At 43.3% G+C, this 20,441-nt stretch overlaps 1 protein-coding gene and 1 long non-coding RNA gene across 2 annotated transcripts in view; both read left to right on the top strand.

Annotated features, from left to right (window-relative positions):
* LOC121579363 (vacuolar protein sorting-associated protein 37D) overlaps positions 1–20,441 on the top strand; it is a 46,411-nt gene that overhangs the window by 11,682 nt on the left and 14,288 nt on the right. The gene's annotated exons all lie outside the window — the stretch shown is intronic.
* LOC121579364 lies at positions 17,566–18,938 on the top strand. The gene is made up of 2 exons (XR_006002902.1): positions 17,566–17,857; positions 18,319–18,938. It is a non-coding gene; the product is annotated as an uncharacterized LOC121579364 (long non-coding RNA).

Here is a 20,441-nt window from a genome sequence, read left to right as displayed (position 1 = left end):
GCACCAGTCCCTCCTGCAGCAAAGCACCCCCACAGCATGATGCTGTGCTTCACGGTTGGGATGGTGTTCTTGGGCTTGCAAGCAATCCCCTTTTCCCTCCAAACATAACGATGGTCATTATGGCCAAACAGTTCTATTTTTGTTTCATCAGACCAGAGGACATTTCTCCAAAAAGTACGATCTTTGTCCCAATGTGCAGTTGCAAACCGTAGTCTGGCTTTTTTATGGCGGTTTTGGAGCAGTGGCTTCTTCCTTGCTGAGCGGCCTTTCAGGTTATGTCGATATAGGACTCGTTTTACTGTTGATATAGATACTTTTGTACCTGTTTCCTCCAGCATCTTCACAAGGTCCTTTGCTGTTGTTCTGGGATTGATTTGCACTTTTCGCACCAAAGTACGTTCATCTCTAGGAGACAGAACGCGTCTCCTTCCTGAGCGGTATGACGGCTGCGTGGTCCCATGGTGTTATACTTGCGTACTATTGTTTGTACAGATGAACGTGGTACTTTCAGGCTTTTGGAAATTGATCCCAAGGATGAACCAGACTTGTGGAGGTCTACAATTTTTTTCTGAGGTCTTGGCTGATTTCTTTTGATTTTCCCATGATGTCAAGCAAAGGCACTGAGTTTGAAGGTAGGCCTTGAAATACATCCACTGGTACACCTCCAATTGACTCAAATGATGTCAATTAGCCTATCAGAAGCTTCTAAAGCCATGACATCATTTTCTGGAATTATCCAAGCTGTTTAAAGGCACAGTCAACTTAGTGTATGTAAACTTCTGAACCACTGGAATTGTGATACAGTGAATTATAATTGAAATAATCTGTCTGTAAACAATTGTTGGAAAAATTACTTGTGTCATGCACAAAGTAGATGTCCTAACCAACTTGCCAAAATGATAGTTTGTTAACAAGAAATTTGTGGAGTGGTTGAAAAACGAGTTTTAATGACTCCAACCTAAGTGTATGTAAACTTCCGACTTCAACTGTATATGGACGAGCGATGTCAGAGCGGCATGGATTACGATTCAGTAGAATAGTATAGAATACAGTATATACATATGAGATGAGTAATGCAGGTAAGGTAAACATTATTAAAGTGACTAAGATACAGTAGAATAGTATAGAATACAGTATATACATACACTGCTCAAAAAAATAAAGGGAACACTAAAATAACACATCCTAGATCTGAATGAATGAAATAATCTTATTAAATACTTTTTTCTTTACATAGTTGAATGTGCTGACAACAAAATCACACAAAAATTATCAATGGAAATCAAATGTATCAACCCATGGAGGTCTGGATTTGGAGTCACCCTCAAAATTAAAGTGGAAAACCACACTACAGGCTGATCCAACTTTGATATAATGTCCTTAAAACAAGTCAAAATGAGGCTCAGTAGTGTGTGTGGCCTCCACGTGCCTGTATGACCTCCTTACAACGCCTGGGCATGCTCCTGATGAGGTGGCGGATGGTCTCCTGAGGGATCTCCTCCCAGACCTGGACTAAAGCATCCGCCAACTCCTGGACAGTCTATGGTGCAACGTGGCGTTGGTGGATGGAGCGAGACATGATGTCCCAGATGTGCTCAATTGGATTCAGGTCTGGGGAACGGGCGGGCCAGTCCATAGCATCAATGGCTTCCTCTTGCAGGAACTGCTGACACACTCCAGCCACATGAGGTCTAGCATTGTCTTGCATTAGGAGGAACCCAGGGCCAACCGCACCAGCATATGGTCTCACAAGGGGTCTGAGGATCTCATCTCGGTACCTAATGGCAGTCAGGCTACCTCTGGCGAGCACATGGAGGGCCCCCCAAAGAAATGCCACCCCACACCATGACTGACCCACCGCCAAACCGGTCATGCTGGAGGATGTTGCAGGCAGCAGAACGTTCTCCACGGCGTCTCCAGACTCTGTCACGTCTGTCACGTGCTCAATGTGAACCTGCTTTCATCTGTGAAGAGCACAGGGCGCCAGTGGCGAATTTGCCAATCTTGGTGTTCTCTGGCAAATGCCAAACGTCCTGCACGGTGTTGGGCTGTAAGCACAACCCCCACCTGTGGACGTCGGGCCCTCATACCACCCTCATGGAGTCTGTTTCTGACCGTTTGAGCAGACACATGCACATTTGTGGCCTGCTGGAGGTCATTTTGCAGGGCTCTGGCAGTGCTCCTCCTGCTCCTCCTTGCACAAAGGCGGAGGTAGCAGTCCTGCTGCTGGGTTGTTGCCCTCCCTACGGCCTCCTCCACGTCTCTTGATGTACTGGCCTGTCTCCTGGTAGCGCCTCCATGCTCTGGACACTACGCTGACAGACACAGCAAACCTTCTTGCCACAGCTCGCATTGATGTGCCATCCTGGATGAGCTGCACTACCTGAGCCACTTGTGTGGGTTGTAGACTCCGTCTCATGCTACCACTAGAGTGAAAGCACCGCCAGCATTCAAAAGTGACCAAAACATCAGCCAGGAAGCATAGGAACTGAGAAGTGGTCTGTGGTCACCACCTGCAAAACCAGTCCTTTATTGGGGGTGTCTTGCTAATTGCCTATAATTTCCACCTGTTGTCTATTCCATTTGCACAACAGCATGTGGAATTTATTGTCAATCAGTGTTGCTTCCTAAGTGGACAGTTTGATTTCACAGAAGTGTGATTGACTTGGAGTTACATTGTGTTGTTTAAGTGTTCCCTTTATTTTTTTGAGCAGTGTATGAGATGAGTAATGCAAGATATGTAAACCTTATTAAAGTGGCTAGTGTTACATTTGTGGGCAGTGATTTCTAGTCTATGTCTATAGGCAGCAGCCTCTAATGTGCTAGTGATGGCTGCTTAACAGTCTGATGGCCTAGATATAGAAGCAGTTTTTCAGTCTCTCGGTCCCAGCTTTGAAGCACCTGTACTGACTTCGCCTTCTGGATGATAGCGAGGTGAACAGGCAGTGGCTTGGGTGGTGATGTCCTTGATGATCTTTTTGGCCTCCCTGTGACATCGGGTGCTGTAGGTGTCCTGAAGGGCGGGTAGTTTGCCCCTGGTAATGCGTTGTGCAGACTGCACCACCCTCTGGAGAGCCTTCCGGTTGCGGGCGGAGCAGTTGCCGTACCAGGCGGTTATACAGCCCGACAAGATGCTCTCAATTGTGCATCTGTAAAAGTTTGTGAGGGTTTGTCATATACAGTGTCAACGTTTATGACCACTATGTTTGATGTACAGTTACAAGATTACATGGCATCATACCCTGGGTTGTTCTGATCAGAATGAGCCTATGTTTGTTTATTGTGAAGCGCGTCACACGCACCTGAATGCATTCATGACCAATGTTCCCTCAAAAAAATGTTGTCACTGAGCAAATTTCAGGTCTGCTGAGCGCAAAGTTGAATGTTGTGAAAATTCTGTGCAACTTCCAGGACGCGTTTACTGTGGACACTGAGGCTGTACCCGCTTTAAATTACAGTTTTAAGTAGGCTACTGTGGCTATTTGATCATAATGTAGGACTACAAGAGTGGCCTACCAATAAAAACAATGGAGAAAATGCATCCCATAACATTTTAACATGGAAAAAGCTGTTCTATCGTTCAGCCTACAGTAGCAGCCAATGTGTGGTGTTCAATGTAGGCCTACATTCCATGAGACTTTTGAAAAAAACATGCAGAGCTTGACATTAACTTGTTTATCCACTTGTCCTTCAGACAAGGAGGTGACTGAAAATGTTGTTGTGTTGTTTGATGCAAGAAACCACTTTACAAAATAAAATGCATCATTATTCCCATACCATTATTATAGAGAATCAGACAAATTATGCTACCCTCTGCCTATTAGCTACTTAGCTTATTCAAGCCTGTCTCAAAATACAACACTGCCCCTTTAAGACAAAAAAGCTCTTTACCTGACTTGCTTTTCAAAGATGTCTAGAAATGCACATGTTTTGTGCTTTTGTAGGAAGGAATCACGCCTCCATTGCTGACTACAAATTATCTATAACTGGGCTAATAACTCACTAACTAACAAAGGATATGAACAAATGTACAAATGTGCACACTTCGCTACATGTAGCTCTCGCTTTGATCTCAAAACAAGTGCATCTACTCATGACCGCTCATGCTGTAAAAACAGTCCAGCTCAACGTGAATGGCACAGATCCATATATGGCAAGGTCTATTTGTAGATAGGCCAACTGCAGCTCTGATTGGTTATGGCGTACCGGTCTGTGTAGAGTATGGGCCTGAGTCGTGCCTGTCAATAGAATCCTACTCCGATGCGTTCTGCCTACAACAAAATCTCTTGCATAGTTCGTTTTGCATACTATGACGTGCATAATATTGTGTTGATTCGATCACAATTCCCACAGTAAAGGGAAACGTTGATAGTGTTAACTAACAGGGAAAACTCTAGAAAGTTGAGTGAAGTTCAATCTCGTGCTTCTCTGTACGGATGTATATTTATTATGCGCAGCAGTTCCAGGGAGCACAGCTTAGAGGGAACATTTCTCATGTCTCCTTTCTATGCACACCAAAATTACGATCTGTTTCTCTGATTTGCCTTGTGAAAGCCTAACACTGTAAGATCGTATTTTATAACTTAGCTAGTCATGTTGGCAATAGAACAAGCTTTCAAATCATGCCTACCTGTCCCAGATTGCGATTTATAATGAACTGTTTTTTTTATTGTGTAAACAACAGTAAATGTGTGATGGCGGGTTGTGTTCCAAATGAAACGACTACAAGTGTGCTTGCTGTAGTTCCTCAACGGCACAGCTAGGAGAGCATTGACATTGCTTAGGAACTGTGCACACTTGGAGACACCAGTTAGTCCTCTCACTCAAACCCTTGTAATTGTTTTGTCTTATGTTGCACCTACCCCAAATTTTTCAGGAATATTCTTATCATGTTACTGAATGTAACCAGAATATTTTCAAATGCGGCATAAAGTACAGTAAATGTAAAATGCACATAAAATCAATAGTGTAATGTTTGGATTCAGTATTGTGAACTGTTGTGTACTCACCTTTGGTCTAATACATTTCCCCATTATCTCCAAACTGTTCCCTTTGTTTTTCATATTTCTTCTGTAAGAAACATTTCAATTTAGCTCTATCCATATAGACCAATTCCCACGAGTGTAAAGGGTTAAACGGTCATCTTTGTTTGAACTCCACTCGGCTCTTCAACAACCCGGGCTCAGCGCACTGCGAATGAATTATTTAGATTATGGACATTTAGGGGAGCACAAAACAAAGTCTAGATTAGCTATAAGTCTCCCAGGTGCACCAAGTTATGCAGTAGATAAGAGGACAAGCATAGGAATGAGATTGCAACACCTCCCCACCCTACTTCCATTCAATCCCACTCCCAACCTGCATTTCCCTACAGCCTCAGCCAGTGTTCTAGCATTCAAATCAGACAAGGAGATATTAATTATTTCTTGACTTTCACCCCGCCCACCCCTCTCCCCTCCCCACTGTTGTACAGTCCATGTGGTGCTGCAAATCTATATGAAAGGCTTTTGTCTGCTGCTCTCCCACTAGCTGGTAGTTCAAAGACAAGGGCAAGTTTCACATGATTGTAGATGGTTGCTTCCAAAAGCCTCTTAAGGCAAGCAGCCCACCCCTCAGGCTGGGTTTTCGCGGCTGTAACTGTGTGCAAGCTCACCAGCTAATGGTCATGGGAAAGATTGGGTGCATCAATGCCAGCAGGAAACTGAGCAGTTGTCAGGGGATTTGGGGGTGGAAAGGGGCCTTGTCTTTGCTTAGCAGAGGCATGCTGTTGACAGGACGACAGTAGAGCTGCACCAGTGGGGTATGTTAGAGCTCTTAAATGCTTTAGCAGAGCAGCAGCCGCTCGGTAGAGGAAGCCTTAAACCCCTCTTCCTGAGTCTCATGGGTGATAGAGCAGGTGCTGCTCAGATCCACAGATGTTTAAATCAGTTAAATTGCCGAACACCTATTTTGATGTTTATACTAATTTATCCATATTATGTACAGATTAGGAAATCTCAAAAGCACCTGATTTAAATTAATCCTTGTGTACAACGGGCATGTTTTGAAGCCAATCGTTCCTCCCCTTTTATCCCCTTTTACAGCCTTAGCAGCTGTCCAATGATGGAAGGAGGGTGGAATGTTCACCTTCCTGTCACCACACACACACACACACACACATACTAGGCACATGTACTGTACCAACACTCCAGCTGCACCAACAAAGCAGGATGGGTGGGAGTCCGTCCGTCCGTCCTTCCTCCACAAAACATCTGATTCTCATTTGGCCAGACGAGAGGGAAAAAGGTGGAAAAAAAGAAGAATTCCTGAGGCAAGAAATCGCAGAAGAGTTACGCTGTGTTCTGGCTCAACGTAATGCGCGTATTGCGTAATGCAGCTTGCTTAGAGATGGGTCAAGGTTGCTGTGGCAGCCTTGGTCTGTTTGTCTGTCACTCGTCACATCAACTTCCCACCACCAGCTCACGTTCTCTTCTTTTTAGCTTGTTCCCACTATTGCTAATTAGTAGTATTGACTTCCAAGTTGAGATATATTTCTCCCCCTCGCTTCAAATTACTGTCAGCACTGAGGCTTAAGCTTATTTGTGAATTTTGTTTGCACAAGTTTCGGCTATAACTTCTATCAGAATGTTGGCCACAAATCTGATCTATGTATTTAGAGTTTCTTATTTTTCTCTATAGTTGGCATGTGTTTCTGATGTCACCTCCTCTCTTCAGAACACACAGAAATAAACCTGTGGTTGATGCTTCCGCCCACATTGAATTTACTCAAAATGGGACTGCTGCAGAAAAGTATGCCCCCCTGCTCTCCAACGTGGGCTCTTCCCACTCACAGCTAGAGATCTTTCAGCGTGGCTTGAGAACCCATCTGGAACCATTACAATAAAGGGCCAGGGGGGGTGAGAGAATCAGGTCATTATACATGCAAACGTGAAAAGAAGCACCAAGACAAACAAAGTCCACTTCTCTGAGTGACCATGAAGTGCAAGGCTTTTAATGGCTGCTTACACACCCACGGCTTCAGACTGATCGGAAGCCAGACACTTTAGTGCGAGAGTGTGAGATTGCACTGTGACGGGTGGGAGTCAGTAATTAAGTCCATTTCATTTTGGTATGTGTGTTGGTGGGGGTAGTTATCAAAGTTGGATTAAGGCTATTGAACTCCCCTTACACTAGACCTTACCACATGGGGGGAGAATGGGGCCCTTTGCAGGCTTTTGTACTCAATCCCCCTGAGAATCAAACCACAACTGCCAGCTAGACAAAGACAGCCCTCACTTATGTGTAACAAATGATACATATAGTAGTTATGTAACAAATGGAAAACAGTTTTTCTCAACATTGTACATTCCAATGGGAATTGTGTATGCATAGTTTTGTACAGTGTGTGTGTGTGTGTGTGTGTGTGTGTGTGTGTGTGTGTGTGTGTGTGTGTGTGTGTGTGTGTGTGTGAGAGAGAGAGAGTCATCTCTGCAGCATGAGGAGACCTTCAGTAGTCTGAACATGTTTTTTTTGCCTGCACCCATATTTAACTATATTCTTCCCATTACCCTTTCGAGAGCTGTTAAATCTGACAGGGGGGTAATTAAACATGTTAGCAATGGCCTATGTAAGGCGCTTTCCCTCCATTACCTCACACAGTGTAGGCCTGCTGTAAGGAGAAAATAAAAATGCCCAACAAATGTGATATAGTGGTGAGCTGTGAAAGCACACACTGTAGGCAGTTATCTAGAGACAAAATCCTCCACCTTTCAACTAGCCTGAAGGTGTAATCTATCTTGCTGGATTTGTATTTAGAATTCTTCTCATGTTATTTTTAGCTGCTGTAGAGAAACAGTTATGTCGTTAGCTGCTGAAGGCACTAGAAGATGCTAACGGTGTTGCTGTTGTTAGACTGTACTGTGGTAAAGTAAAGATGAAGCCACAGAGCTGCTGTCACGACTTCCGCCGAGGCTGCCTCCCCTCCTTGTTCAGGCAGGCTTCGGCGTTCGTCGTCACCGGCTTACTAGCCACTGCCGCTCCATATATCATCATTCCATTTGTCTTGTCTTGTCAATTACACACACCTGGTTCATATCCCCTCATTAGTCCGTGTATATGTGTTCCCTCTGCCCCCTTGTCCTAGTGGGTGATTGTTTTATGTGAGTTGAGTGTAGCTCAGTGGAGCTACTCATACCTTGTATTGCCGGGTAGAATATTCCCCTGTGCCTGTATTTTGTTGGAGCTACCCGTACCTTGTATTGCCGGGGTAGATTGTTCCCCTGTGCCTGTATTTTGTTGTCGCTATCCAGCGCAACTGTGTACGACGGAATAAACTCTGTATTCAGTGATTTACCCTCCTGCGCCTGACTCCTAATCACACTCATCACAGCTGCTACACACTCAGCTCCAATCCGGAGAGCTAGCACTGCTAGCACTTCTTGGATCTGAGGAGAGCTGAGAAACCATTCTGTACTAATCTCATTATACAAGACGCTGGGGCCCCATTTATAACCGTTGCGTAAATTTCACACTAAATATCTGCGTGCGGTATTTCTGAAAAGAATACATATGTTAAAAAATATTGAGATTTATAAACTTGGCGCACGCCATACATAGGCTACGCATGTTTTCCGTTATAAATCAGACCTGTCGTAAAACTGTGCGCGTGTGTGTAACATGTTTGGTTGTGTTTCCACTTGACACTTCAGAAATATGTATTTATGTATTCCTATTGGTTGGTTGAATTTAAATATCAATAAAGTGTTATGCCATTGATCATGCTTGCAGATAGGGGGAGAACGTGAACGTAAATTCTTCCCAGTCTGATATTGACATGCAAGCGGTAGGTCACGTTCTGAAATACTATATTCTATTATCATATTTAACGTGTACGAGTTCACTATGTACATGTCCAGATTTATTTACAGTGCCTTCAGAAAGTATTCACACCCCTTGACTTTTTCCACATTTTGTTGTGTTACAACCTGAATTTAAAACGTAATAAATTGAGATCAGTGGCGGTCGGTGACGTTTAAAATGAGGGAGGACAATTTCTTTATTTTTATGAGCATGGCGTTATTTCTATTACAGCATATTGGATGACTGTCATTCGTATTCCATTAACCCAGCTCCATGTAACATCGATAGGCTTACGCTACTACATGATATTCAAATTTTCCGTATACCCATCATGAGGTTGCTACAACCTAGCCTATGAATGAAAGTTTACAATGTAGGTGCACAGGTCGAGAGAAACAATTGAGTAATCAAGGTGTCAGACAGTGACACTTTCAATACCGCCTTGCAGACTCTTGCCTGCATCTAGCTGATCTAGGTTGTAATCATTAGTCCAACAGTTGCAAATGAGAGTTTCTATTGGACAAATTCACGAATGTTTATCCCCGTTTTGTTTTGTTTGCTTCCGTTTAAGATACTTTCTTCAACAGAATCGGCGGAATGAATACACCCCTGATCACATGCAAACACAGTTCACTTTCATAGCAGCCACATACAAACAGCATTATCATTTTGCACGTTGTATAATTCCTTCTCGCATCTACTCGCTCTCCTACTCTCACCTTTTCCCTACGCTTGTGGACTTCAGTGCACAACACAACAGCTGTCTGTGACCAGGCGAAAAAACCTTTCCAAGCCACACCTTCATATCATAACCGCTATGTACACCATATTAGCTAACGTCATAGTCAACATAGCTACTAGAACTAACGTGTCAGTAAACCCGCTACAATAATGCAGTACAGTTTACAGTCAGCAAGCAGTTTAGCAGTTACCCCGGTGGCAATAAATTAATAAAACCAAAAGCTTACCTTGACTTGGAAGAGTTCCAGTGTTGGATAGCCATAGCCAGCTAGCTAACATAGCATCCCTCTCTGTTTGAGCCGGGTGTTTGAGTAGGCTAAACTAGTTAGCTACATAGCTAAGTGAAAGTTTTAAAAATAATAAAACAATGAAATATAGCTAGATCTCTCTCCCTCTTGCTTCTCCTTCATTTTTAAATGAATAGATTTGTTCAAAACTGTTCAACTATTGTATTTCTCTCTCTTTGAGTCAACTAGTCACCACATTTTATGTACTGCAGTGCTAGCTAGCTGTAGTTTATGCTTTCAGTACTAGATTCATTCTCTGATTCTTTGATTGGGTGGACCACATGTCAGTTCATGCTGCAAGAGCTCTGATAGGTTGGAGGACATCCTCCGGAAGTTGTCATAATTACTGTGTAAGTCTATGGAAGGGGGTGAGAACCATGAGCCTCCTAGGTTTTGTATTGAAGTCAATGTACCCAGAGGAGGACGGAAACTAGCTGTCCTCTGGCTAGACCATGGTGCTACCATACAGAGTGCTTTTGAGGCTACTGTAGACCTTCATTGCAAAACTGTGTTTTAATAAATTATTTGGTGACGTGAATATATTTAGTATAGTTCTATCTAAAAAGGATAACTTTTTAAATGTTTCACTATAAAAAAAATAACAATAAAAATCACTAAGGAGGATGGTCCTCCCCTTCCTCCTCTGAGGAGCCTCCACTGATTGAGATTTTTTGGTCACTGGCCTACACACAATACCCCATAATTTTTACAAATTAATCGAATTGAAAAGCTGAAATGTCTTGAGTCAATAAGTATTCAACCCCTTTGTTATGGCAAGCCTAAATACGTTCAGGAGTAAAACATTTGCTTAACAAGTCACATAATAAGTTGTGGACTCACTATGTGTTTAATAATCATTTTTAACATGATTTTTGAATGACTACCTCATCTCTAAACCGCACACATACAATTATCTGTAAGGTCCCTCAGTCGAGCAGTGAAATTCAAACACAGATTCAACCACAAAGACCAGGGAGGTTTTCCAATTCCTCGCAAAGAAGGGCACCTATTGGTAGATGGGTAAAATAAAAATAAAAGCAGACATTGAATATCCCTTTGAGCATGGTGAAGTTATAAATTACACTTTGAATGGTGTATCAATACACCCAGTCACTGCAAAGATACAGGCATCCTTTCTAACTCAGTTGCCGGAGAGGAAGGAAACTGCTCAGGGATTTCACCAAGAGGCCAATGTTGACTTTAAAACAGATACAGAGTTTAATGGCTTGAAAACCTGGTTCAGTCTGCTTTCCACTGGGAGATAAATTCACCTTTCAGCAGTACAATAACCTAAAACACAAGGAGTTGGTTACCAAGAAGACAGTGAATGTTCCTGAGTGGCTGAGTTACATTTTTGACTTAAATCTGCTTGAAAATCTATGGAAAGACCTGAAAATGGTTGTCTAGCAATGATCAATGGGCTCCTGAGTGGCGCAGGGGTCTAAGGCACTGCATCTCAGCACTTGAGGCGTCACTACAGACCCCCTGGTTCGATTCCAGGCTGTATCACAACCGGCCATGATTGGGAGTCCCATAGGGCGGCGCACAATTGGCCCAGCGTCGTCCGGGTTTGGCCGGTGTAGGCCGTCATTGTAAATAAGAATTTGGTCCTAACTGACTTGCCTAGTTAAATAAAGGATAAAATAAAATCAACAACCAATTTGACAGAGCTTGAAGAATTTTGAAAACATTCATAAATCGGCAAATGTTGCACAATCCAGGTGTGGAAAGCTCTTAGAGATTTATCCAGAAAGACTCACAGCTGTAATCGCTGCCAAAGGTGATTCTAACATGTATTTACTCAGGGGGTTAATCTAATCAAGATACATATTTGTCATATTTTCTTTCTTTTTTAATGTTAGAATTTTTCTTCCACTTTGACATTACTGAGTATTTTGTGTACATCGTTGAAGAAAAAAAATACAATTAAATAAATGTTAATCCCACTTTGTAACACAACAAAATTTGGAAAAAGTCAAGGGGTGTGAATACTATCTGAAGACACTGTATATGTGTACAGTACCTATTAGATATTGGAGGCATCCTGGGATGTGCTTTAGTATGTTATTGATGTAAGAGTGAGTAAGCTAGCATGCTCTAATTGTAATGGCTGCATTAGCTCCCTGCTAATTCAAAATTATTTTCATTCTACATTTTACATATTGTCATTTAGCAGACGCTCCAGAGCGACTTACAGGTGCAATTAGGATTAACTGTCTTGCTCAAGGGCACATTTTTCACCTAGTCAGCTCGGGGATTTGAACCAGCGACCTTTCGGTTATTGAACAAACACCCTTAACCGCTAGGCTACCTGCCAAATCAAGAATCTACAGCCATCAACATACTGTTCTCCTAATGTGCTTCCTTGTGTCTATCATCAGAATAAACACCAATCAACTGGGATCGCTGGCTGGACAATCCTTTCTTTAATAACATAACGCAAGAGAGTTACGAAGTACGATCACATCTGTTACACTGGTGCCGAGACCAGTCTTCTTGTCTTTGCTGGACATCTGTTACATGTGAACAAGCATTAAAACTTTGCCTTGAAAACGCCCTCCATTCACCTTTTATGGTAACAATAACACCCTCTATTTTCTGTATAATTTGGCACTATTGGAATTAGACCACTGTTTGTAAAAGAAAGCGCAATGGCATATTTGATCACATTTCTGTAGAGGTTTGGGCAGAACGTTTAGTTACAGTAGGCTACATACAGTAGTAACATACATACACTACATGACCAAAAGTATGTGGACACCTGCTCGTCAAACATCTCATTCCAAAATCATGGGCATTAATATGGAGTTGGTCCCCCGTTTGCTGCTATAACAGCCTCCACTCTTCTGGGAAGGCTTTCCACTAAATGTTGGAACATTGCTGTGGGGACTTGCTTCCATTCAGGGTAATTAGGCCTGGCTCGCAGTCGGCGTTACAATTCATCCCAAAGGTGTTTCGATGAAGTTGAGATCAGGGCTCTGTGAAGGCCAGTCAAGTTCTTCCACACCAATCTCAACAAACCATTTCTGTATGGACTTCGCTTTGTGCACGGGGGCATTGTCATGTTGAAACAGAAAAGGGCCTTCCCCAAACTGTTGCCACAAAGTTGGAAGCACAGAATAGTCTAGAATGTCATTGTATGCTGTAGAATTAAGATTTTCCTTCACTGGAACTAAGGGGCCTAGTCCGAACCATGAAAAATAGCCCCAGACCATTATTCCTCCTCCACCAAACTTTACAGTTGGCACTATGCATTGGGGCAGGTAGCGTTCTCCTGGCATCCGCCAAACCCAGATTAGTCTGTCAGACTGCCAGATGGTAAGGTGTGATTCATCACTCCAGAGAACGGGTTTCCACTGTTCCAGAGTCCAAAGGCGGTGAGCTTTACACCACTACAGCCGACGCTTGGCATTGCGCATGGTGATCTTAGGCTTGTGTGTGGCTGCTCGGCCATGGAAACTCATTTCATGAAACTCCCGATAAACAGTTCTAGTGCTGACGTTGCTTCCAAAGGCAGTTTGGAACTTGGTAGTAAGTGTTACAACCGAGGACAGACAATTTTTACGTGCTTCAGAACTCGGTGGTCCCATTCTGTGAGCTTGTGTGGCCTACCACTTCGTGGCTGAGCCGTTGTTGCTCCTAGATGTTTCCACTTCACAATAACAGCACTTACAGTTGACCAGAGCAGCTCTAGCAAGGCAGAAATTTGACAAAGTGACTTGTTGGAAAGGTGGCAGCCTATGACGGTGCCACGTTGAAAGTCACTGAGCTCTTCAGTAAGGTCATTCTACTGCTAATGTTTGTCTGTGGAGATTGCATGGCTCTGTGCTCAATTTTATACACCTGTCAGCAACGGGTGTGGCTGAAATAGCCACATATATTGTACTTTAAAGTAAAATATCAATTGTCATGATGTTCACCTTTTTAATTTGTCTGTAGGCTATAAACCACGCTGCTTATAGGATCACATACAGCAAAACTTGAAATACATAGCGCATATCTATTTACATAGTGTCACGCCCTGGCTCTGGGACTCTGTTATGTTGAGCCAGGGTGTGTAGTTTCTATGTATTTGTGTTCTAGGTTCTTTATCTAGCTCATGTGTTTCTGTGTTGGCCGGGGTGGTTCTCAATCAGAGGCAACGAGTGTCAGCTGTTGCTTGTTGTCTCTGATTGGGAACCATACTTAGGCAGCCTGTTTTCCACAGTGTTTTGTGGGATCTTGTTCCGTGTATGGTTTGTGGCTGTTACCTAGGACTTCACATATCGGTTTGTTGTTTTGTTTCGTATGGTGAATCAAATAAAAGTATGTTCACTCATCATGCTGCGCATTGGTCCACTTCCTCCAACGATTGTGACACATAGGCCCAATTAAATGAGAGATGCACATGGTAATTTGCTGTATGACTACTTCAGTAATATGAACTCATCACAGCCAGAAAAGGTGAGGAATTTATTCTGCAATTTATTCTGCAATAAATATTGAATAAATAGGAAATAGGTTCCTATGTCTAATTATTTTAGATTCCAAAAATAAAACACACTTGATTTTCGCTTTTCTCACTAACGGCAAATTGCTGCATCTTGTTAGTTTGTTTTTATGAATAAGTGTGTCATCATTTCTCCATTTGCATATCCCCCACTTGCCTGCTTGCTATACAATACTTCAACTACTAGAAGATGTGCATATGCATGGTCTAAAGTTTGCGTGGAGGAAAGGACATTCTCACGTCATGTTCAGTTTTTATAAATGCCAACTTTTGCGGGATAACTGGCGCACGCACATTTTGGGGTATATTTTGTACGTACGGTTTATAAATGAGGCCCCAGGTATGCATTTTATCCTCCTCATCTACATCCTAAAAGATTTTTGGGAAGTCTACCAAACTTGTCAGAGGGAGGCATAGCAAATGTCAGCACAGTGCCTTTATGTTATAAAAAGCTTGAAACGTTGCAAAGAGACAGGGTGACACATTCAGAAAACATTAGTGTGTGTCTCTTTATGTGAAGGCCATCAAGCTCATTTTATCATCCCCATTCAAGAGGAGCAGCAGTAGTCTGCAGTATTTACAGTATCTCCACATACCCATGAGAACACCCACTGTTATGACAGGAAGAGTGTGTGTGTACGCATATGTGTGTGTCTGGGGGAGGGGGCTTTCATTTCACTGTATAAAATGGTATAGGAGCTTGCGTGCTTTGTCTTTTTCATCCTGACCTAATTTGAGAGAGAAGACATGTTGGGCTATGTAGGCATCTAAACCGGGCCAGGGTCCTGCAGAGTTATAATTTCCTGCTGACCCACTGGCTAATTTTGAGGGCTCTAATACACCAAGCCCTGCGACACCCCATCTGTGATACTATGACCTATTTGCGTAGCATCAGTATACAGCAGTACGAGCTTCCACGTTAGAGGTTTAATATGAATTCCCATATTAATTTGATAGGTACACTACCATTGGAAAATGAGATTCCTTTGGACACATGGCCTTTCATTGGTGTCTAGCTGCAGTGCTGCAGGCATACCAGTCAGCAGTAATGCTATCTAATAGCCATTGACAAGAGACAATGTCAGCCGCAGTTCAATCCTAAAATCGGTCTTCTTTCTGTTGGCTTGGTCGGAGAACAGACCTTTATACTGTATGTTGTACTGAAGGAGTCCAAAGAAGTGTTTGGAATGTACTACATACTCTTTTTCAAATATCTTATCAATAATCAGTTCAAATACAGTTCAACATGGGTTCATTTCTACTGGTCAGTGTTTTGTCAATAAAATCCATCACCATTATCTATGAATGCATGACGCAGTCAAAATGTAAATTGATTTGAAGGTCAATTCCAGTAAAAGACATTTGCGTGTTTTCCCCCAAAAGTGGGAGAAACTTTCCTTAACCCCAGACATTCCAATAAAGACACCAGGTCAGTTACTACAGGGCCTCCTGGAGCTCAGTTGGTAGAGCATGGCGCTTGCAACGCCAGGGTTGTAGGTTCAATTCCCACGGGGGGCCAGTATGAAAAATGTATGCACTCACTAACTGTAAGTCGCTCTGGATAAGAGCGTCTGCTAAATGACTAAAAATGTAAATGTCAGTTCAATAAAACTTTAATAATATTACATGAATGCAACGTATGTAGGGCTACATTCTCACAGTCAGTCTGGGTCACATCGCTATGGCTCCTGTTCTTGACGCAATCCGCTAGTGTGTTCGGCTAAAAGGTTGGTGGTTAGAACCCGGGGACGGGTTGCTTTCATGAGTTGACTGTTGCTTCAGATAATAGGGGCAGTTAACTGACCATATCTTGTTTTCTGAAAACAGTGGGGTGAAAAATCCTAAATCCTCTGCTGTGGGTGTCAGCACGCCAACTGCCACTCCCAGAGGATGGGGTTGGTGTTGCTCTTCCCCCCCACACAATTCCCCCCAGAGGTGGACCCACTAGTACTATTGTGTTAGCCAGTTAGCCTACCAGCCTGCTGAATTATTTATTCCCTCAATGTAGGTCACATGCAGCTGCTCCTGTAGTGTGTCTGGATGTATGTCTCCTCCCATTACACCCCAACATCTGTAACACAGGGTCATGCACGTGGCACGCCTCACCATTTCCCCGCATGCATGGTTCTCACGTATTTGAAGGTACATGTTCACACAGCTCTTGCCAGAAGAGGCCTTACTGTTGGTTTGGATTATTCATGTTCAGGCAATGGAGACATGAATGGAGGCGTAGGTGCAAAGTTGTAATGGGCTTGTTGTTGGAATGTTCACTATGGTTTGTTGTTTTTGTGTGAACACTGCCTGTGGTGCTCTGTATAAATCATTAGCTTGCTAAAATGCATTATCATAAGTCGACTGAAGTGACATGTTAAAGGGAAGATCTTGTGGAGACATGTTCAACTAAAACGGTGGTAAAAACACCACTAATTGGCTGGACAAACAAGGAGATAGTGTACAATTAGCTATTATGCATTTGTTGAAAAATAGTAGGCCTGTTTGCCACAGCTGTTGGGCTTGTCTTTGCATATCCTGCATTTTTGGCTCCATCTGTCTAGATACAAGGGTGGGGGCTTCTCTCAGTAGCGCAGAAAGATAGTGTCATCACCGTGACCTTTCTTTGCTCCACGGTTACGCTGGCCAACTTGCCTGGGCCACTTACTACCCTGCAGCCGTAAACAAATGAGGGCACGTTAGTATGATGACATGTTTCCATAGTAACAGCAAAGCTACACTTCAAGGGACAAGCCCCCATTTTTCATCAGCTGGGTTGAGCTAATAGATTGTGTTTGCCTTATTCCCCTGCCCTGGGTCCTACCGATGACACTGCAAACATTATTCAATGGAAGTGGAGCCTTGCTGTGTGTGGATGCCTCTTTCTCGTGTTGACAGGCTGAGAGAGAAATGCTAGAGGTTTTTCTTCAGCTGAGCAAACCTCAATGTTTTTAAATGTTTACTCACAGGCAACATTTACAGCTCTCCAGGCCCTCACACACCCCTAAAGGGGTCTACAGACAATCCGCAAACAGGGCCGACGGAGCGTAGCGCAGTGTTGCAATGTCGTTTTTCGCCACAAAAGAGGCGGCTCCTTGTAATACGCGCCGTCATTCAACACTGTTTTTTCCTACCTGCAAAAAGACCCAACGTATCATTCCTTGCGAATACAGAGGGGCAGGATTGAGTGAGTTTTGCAATGTAAGTCCCGCCCCTGTGTCTACGTCATATATTCTGTAAACACAGAAGAGATGTTCTGTTACTTCGCTTCTACTATTTGCAAGCTTCCTTTTTTGTGCTTTTTATTTTGAAATTTGCTAAGCGCAATTTTGTCAATGTCCAGTTTAGGGGAGTGTCTGTGCGAGCTGATGAGACAATACGAGAACCTTTACAACCCTTCAATGCGGTTGTATTCGGACAAGCAAGCAAAAGTCAACAGCTGGTGGGAGATATCTTGAAATTTGAACACCGATACTGATATCAAAGAAACATGGAGAAAGATTCGGAACCGGTATGTAAACAATCTGAAAAGGGTGAAGGAGACGAGGAGTGGCAAAAGGAGTGGGGCTGCTGCTGGTGTGTGTCCCACTGATTGTCAGACAACTAGATTGGCTTCGTGTTCACGTGAAACATTGTCAGACAGACACCAATATGCCAGATACAGTATGTACTCATCATTCAGCCGAGTCCTTTGGTACAATCAGTGTGTGTGTGTTTGTGATCTTATGTTTAGTAGACCTAGTTAGAACATGTGACATCAGCTCTTTTCTGGATGGAGGAAATTGTGAGTGGGAAATATTCAGTGCCTGTGTTATCATAATGATCAAACATCAGAAAACAGACAGTGTGTGTGTTAATTAGATTGAGGTGTTTATGAAATCAGTTATTTTGGGAAAAACATTTTAACTCCATGGAGCCCATATTTTAAGATTGCTTGCATTGTATTCTAATGTATTCGCCATGTGCTTGTAGGTGTTGGAGGGGGGTGATGTTTTGGACAGTCCAGAGATAGAGATGAGGGCCCATCTACAGGTGGTTCATCGCCCCTTGATTCATCATCTCCCCAGCCTGGTTCATCACCTGTCCGGCCCCTCTCTCCAACACCCAGGCCCTTCTCACCAACACCCAACCCACTATCCAGGCGCACCCGTGCCCTCTGCCCTGCAACTCCATCAACCTCCACCCCATCTCCCTGACTCAGCTCCAATGGCCGTAAGAGGAAGACAGCTGAAGATCCTTTGGACACTGACATTATGCAGCGGGTGGATGACTTAAAGAAACAGCAGCAGTGTCCAGCAAAGGCCGTCTACAACGTCATGGTACCATGGATGGGTCTATTCCTGCTGATCAACGTCTCCCGTTTGTCTCACGACAAAAACTGTTGTTGTGTGGTTCTTTTTTCTTATTCATATGTACATTAGGGTGGTGGGTAATTTACTGCCGGTTTTTGTGCATGTTTCTTATAATTATTTTCTCATTCACATGTTACTTAGTTTTTTCTCTTATTTCCCCTTTCATCACACTTTTCCCCTGTGCATTACATTGGTTTTACATTGCACTATTGTGATAGTAAATACATATCTAAAAAGGTCTGCAAATGTATTTGTCTGGTTATTTGTACTTGTGGCAGAAAATATTACTGTTTTGAATCAGTCACTCAGTAAACTTGTACTGCTTTGTACATGAGCTATGTAGATGAGGTTATTGTTTTGGGGGGCTCTGTCCTTATTGTCTACAGCTGGACAGCCATTCTCACCCATTTGCTATAGCAGGAAAGTTCTCATTAAAAGGCCACTACACAACACAAGGTTAGGTAAATGTCTTGAGGGTCTAGCCTCCCAAAAAATATTAAAACTGAAGTGACAGTCATTATAGTAATCAACCAGAAGAAGAGACGGTACAGTGAGGGAAAAAAGTATTTGCTCCCCTGCTGATTTTGTACGTTTGCCCACTGACAAAGACATGATCAGTCTATAATTTTAATGGTAGGTTTATTTGAAAAGTGAGAGACAGAATAACAACAACAAAAACCAGAAAAACGCATGTCAAAATAGTTATTAATTGATTTGCATTTTAATGAGGGAAATAAGTATTTGACCCCTCTGCAAAACATGACTTAGTACTTGGTGGCAAAACCCTTGTTGGCAATCACAGAGGTCAGACGTTTCTTGTAGTTGGCCACCAGGTTTGCACACATCTCAGGAGGGATTTTGTCCCACTCCTCTTCGCAGATCTTCTCCAAGTCATTAAGGTTTCGAGGCTGACGTTTGGCATCTCGAACCTTCAGCTCCCTCCACAGATTTTCTATGGGATTAAGGTCTGGAGACTGGCTAGGCCACTCCAGGACCTTAATGTGCTTCTTCTTGAGCCACTCCTTTGTTGCCTTGGCCGTGTGTTTTGGGTCATTGTCATGCTGGAATACCCATCCACGACCCATTTTCAATGCCCTGGCTGAGGGAAGGAGGTTCTCACCCAAGATTTGACGGTACATGGCCCCATCCATCGTCCTTTTGATGCGGTGAAGTTGTCCTGTCCCCTTAGCAGAAAAACACCCCCAAAGCATAATGTTTCCACTATGTTTGACGGTGGGGATGGTGTTAGGCAGCATTCCTCCTCCTCCAAACACGGCGAGTTTAGTTGATGCCAAAGAGCTCGATTTTGGTCTCATCTGACCACAACACTTTCACTCAGTTCTCCTCTGAATCATTCAGATGTTCATTGGCAAACTTCAGACGGCCCTGTATATGTGCTTTCTTGAGCAGGGGGACCTTGCGGGCGCTGCAGGATTTCAGTCCTTTACGGCGTAGTGTGTTACCAATTGTTTTCTTGTTGACTATGGTCCCAGCTGCCTTGAGATCATTGACAAGATCCTCCCGTGTAGTTCTGGGCTGATTCCTCACCGTTCTCATGATCATTGCAACTCCACGAGGTGAGATCTTGCATGGAGCCCCAGGCCGAGGGAGATTGACAGGTCTTTTGTGTTTCTTCCATTTGCGAATAATCTCACCAACTGTTGTCACCTTCTCACCAAGCTGCTTGGCGATGGTCTTGTAGCCCATTCCAGCCTTGTATAGGTCTACAATCTTGTCCCTGAC

This window comes from Coregonus clupeaformis, chromosome 13 (assembly GCF_020615455.1).
Source record: "Coregonus clupeaformis isolate EN_2021a chromosome 13, ASM2061545v1, whole genome shotgun sequence".
NCBI classification, from domain to species: domain Eukaryota; kingdom Metazoa; phylum Chordata; class Actinopteri; order Salmoniformes; family Salmonidae; genus Coregonus; species Coregonus clupeaformis.
This window is presented reverse-complemented; position numbering and strand designations above follow the sequence as displayed.